Below are 4,024 nucleotides of genomic sequence, written 5' to 3'. Positions count from 1 at the left end.
AAGAACTATCTGAAACTCCAGTCCAAAGGATCCACTGCCCACTTCTGACTTATGAGGGAAGCAGGCATGCATTCCGTAGAGATATGCACTGGCAAAACACTCATACACATAGAATAACTAAGTGAATATTTTTTAAATTAGAAAAAGAAAGGTGTAACAGGGGACAGGTCGGGGAGAGTGGGGAAAAACAGATGGGGGTCATCACTTTTTGAGGATGAGGTCACTAGCATATGGCCCACTCTCCAGTAAAGGGCCCTACACTCAGGCACATCAGGCATCAGTAGATGGAGGACGAGGAGGAGTTGGAGGATAAGTAGAGAATGAGAAGATGGTATAGTGAGGAGTTGGCTGTTTTTGGGTTGGTCTGGGGAAAACCTAATGTGTAGAGGCAAAAAAATTGTATACATAATCATACCTTATTGTATATCCATATAGAATTCTGAGAAAAAAAATCTAGGGGCTCTAGAAATTGTTCAGAGATTATGAGTACTGGCCGTTTTTCCGGATGTCCTAGTTTCAATTCCCAGCACCTACATGGCCGCTCGCAGCTGGATATAGTTTCTGTTCTCCTGAACAGAATCTGAATCTGATGCCTTCATGCTTACAGGTGAAATACCAATGTACATAAAATAAAGATATTATAAAAATTGACAAAATCTAGAAAACATTAGAGTGTGATCTTTACAATTACATTTTAACTTCCAAAATCATCCTTAACCATAAGTTTACATGACCAACACAAAGGTTGCATGCAGCATCATTAATGACAAGGTATTTCTAAGAGACTGGCATTTCTGTAACAGCTTCTCAGCCTAGCACCAGCTATGCCCTGTCATTCTGTACACATGTTGGGGATTGATTCTAATGCTGTGTCTTAATTTGGCTCTCAAAAGCCACACTTCCAGGCTCTGAGGTTGCCTGACTCCATCTGGCTTTGATTGGTTATAAAGAGTTTCTGTACAGCCAACTTTGAACAGGGAGACAGAAGCAGAGCTTTTATATTGTGTGGTTAGGGTCCTAGAGGGACAAAGACAGAGAGAATTGCCAAGATGGGAGCAGAGAGATCGGAAATAATGGTCTGCCACCATTAAGTATTATTAGTATTATTATTAGTACAAATCCCTGGGGCCACTCCCCTACTTTAGTCTGGGGGAACCAAAGATAAAAAATAGATTTAGAAAATGTTAACTCCAGATTCCTGAAAAGGGGTGTGTGCTAACTGCAGTGAGGATTAAAAGTGAGTAGACATTGAGCTAGTTAGGCATTCTAAAAGTTAAGCTGACATGTGTTTGTTGTGTGCCTTTCATCCATGAATCCTGAGCTCTTAGGTAGATCCAGTACAGGTAGATTGCACTCATTGGAGTGCAAATGGATTTACAACTGTTAACAGATGTCACCCAAATATGAGGCAAGAACTCAGTATTCAAAGTTATTTAGAGATTCTCAGATAGAATACAAACACGCCATGATATAATATTAGTGGGAGGTGAGAATGGACTTCTTAGCAGGCTACAGACTTTGCCTGAGTCATGTGGGGATTTCTTGCCATGGTATAGAAATGCAGAAAAACTTTGAACACTGAGGTACTGGGAGCCCTTGCTGTGCAAAAGACAGGATGTTTTGAGAAAGGCAGAGAGAGGCAGATAATGGAGGCTGCTGGCCTCCAACAAGAAGAAAATCAAAGGAGAGTAATAAATAAAATGTGGTTTAATTGCCTTTAAGGGTAGAAGGAAGTATAATGAAAACTGTTTAAATGTGTTTAAATATACATGGAATAAATAAATCCTAGCCTTTTATCTCAAATATAAGAAACTAAGATACATAGACATAGAAGGGAGATTGAATGAGAAAAAATGGTTTAAAGAAAAGATCTGGCAGCATCCTACATGGTGCAGTACCCAGCATTTCAATCCTGAGCCATCAGGTTCCCCAGGATCATATATTTCCTTCTATATTTCCCTAGATTTTTATTGTTGTTTAACTGTGAAAGACTGTTTGCTTATTGCATAAAAAAAATCCAATGTGGGTGTTCAGGACAGTCAGCAACTATACATTTTTTTAAAAAGATTTATTTATTTATTTTATGTGAGTACATTGTTACGGTCTTCTGACACACAAGAAGAGGTCTGTATGAGATCCTGTTACAGTGAGCCGCCATGTGGGTGCTGGGACTTGAACTCAGGACCTCTGGAAGAGCAGTCAGTACTCTTAACCACTGAGCCATCTCTCCAGCCTACAACTATACATTTTATACATTTACTATACAACTATACATTTTAAAGTATACATTTACATTGCTGTCAGTATCATACATTCTTTTGTACACATGTATCAGATCTTTTAGGATGTAGTGACCTATGATGATGTGCAAGTGAACTTCACTCAGGAAGAGTGGGCATTGCTGGATCCATCTCAGAAGAATCTTCACAAAGATTTGATGCGGGAGATCAACAGGAATCTCACTGCTATAGGTAATACAGTAATTATTTTTCACTTTTTAAAATGTTTCCTTTTAATTTGTTTTCATAATTTCAGTTAAAAATGAGAAAGAATAATGTTCAAATCTCCATGTTGATTCTAATAATCACTCAAATTAGTAACTGAAGCATACCTTTTCTGGTAACATTTTAGGCTACATTTGGTAAGACCATACTATTGAAGGACATTTTCAAAATTCCAAAGGGCATGGAAGGTAATTTTCATATGTAAGTTGATAAGAAAATGCCTCTAACATAACTTTAACATGTCCTCCAAGTATGAAAGAAAAGCAGTAGACTAAAAGCACTGGTTTAAGATATGCATGATTATTATATCCCAAAATAACATGTATGTCAGTGGCAGGTATCAAATTTGTGTTTGCAGTTTGTCCGTTTAAGTATAAAGAAACGGACACAGTGTCTTAACAGATACGTCACCATTTGAATCAAGCTCTGTTGAGCCATATTGTAGAACTTACAGTCGGTTTATCCCATACCTCTTGTTATTGCAAAAGGGAAACACATTGATCAGGCGATAAGTATATATCCAAAACCAGGTGATAAGCAAATAATCCATAGTAAATCTATTGTTAACCCTATACTTATAATTACATTGGTCAATTTAATGAAATGTACCATTTATGATATTTAAGAATGGTTTTGTAGAGAAACGTTAATCCCTGTACCACAACTCTATGAGGAAAAAAGTCAAACTGTGTGAATGTTATGTGGACACCTTTCACTTTCTTTTCTTGTATTAAAATGGATATCATAGGTCACAATCAATACAAATCATGTGAAAATATGGATATTAAAAGGAAAAAAAATCCCTCCCTCTCTTTCAGAGCAATTGACATTATACAGAACTTTGAGTAGCAATTTTCTAAAGATGCCATAAGTTTGTAAATAATTAGTTTTCCAACATTATTGTGGATATTTACAAACTCAAACTGCTGTAAATCATAAGTAGTACTAGGGATGTGGAAATTTTTCTGTTTGTCTTGGTTCACATTTCAAATGCAGTATGACTCACATGATAGCAAAATTTCTGAATGCACTCAGTGTAGTAAAGCCTTGAGCTTTTCCCGATCTTTTCAAATATGTGAATTGCCTTATAAAAAATATGCTGTAGGGCTGGAGAGATGACTTAGTGGTTAAGAGCCTTGACTGCTCTTCCAGATGTTCTGAGTTCAAATCCCAGCAACCACATAGTGGCTCACAATCATCTGTAATGAGATCTGATGTCCTCTTCTGGTGTGTCTGAAGACAGCTACTGTGTACTCTATACAATAAATAAATACACCTTTATAAAGAAGGTATTCTGTTTATGTAAGCCAGGTAACACATGCCATCCCATATATCCTTAAATGGGGAAAACTACCCATAATGAAGCTAAACACATTTGAATGTGAACAAAGAGATATTACCTTAAGGTCAGATTGCTCTTTACAATTTAGTTCAATTGTAAAATGATTTCATATAGATAAAAAGACTCATCAGAATAGTGAATGTGAGAAAGCTTTAGCATTTGTCCATTGTATTTTCAG

General features: G+C 36.7%; 1 pseudogene across 1 annotated transcript; it reads left to right on the top strand.

Annotated features, from left to right (window-relative positions):
- The first annotated feature begins 729 nt into the window (after nucleotides 1–729).
- On the top strand, nucleotides 730–2,696 carry LOC308427391 (zinc finger protein 120-like; annotated as a pseudogene). Its single transcript has 3 exons — nucleotides 730–771; nucleotides 2,345–2,471; nucleotides 2,632–2,696. The product of its transcript is annotated as a zinc finger protein 120-like (transcript).
- The last annotated feature ends 1,328 nt before the right edge of the window (nucleotides 2,697–4,024 follow it).

Source organism: Micromys minutus (genome assembly GCF_963924665.1).
Source record: "Micromys minutus genome assembly, chromosome: 11".
NCBI classification, from domain to species: domain Eukaryota; kingdom Metazoa; phylum Chordata; class Mammalia; order Rodentia; family Muridae; genus Micromys; species Micromys minutus.
Note: the sequence above shows the minus strand (reverse complement) of the source record. Positions and strands in the feature narration are given on the sequence as shown.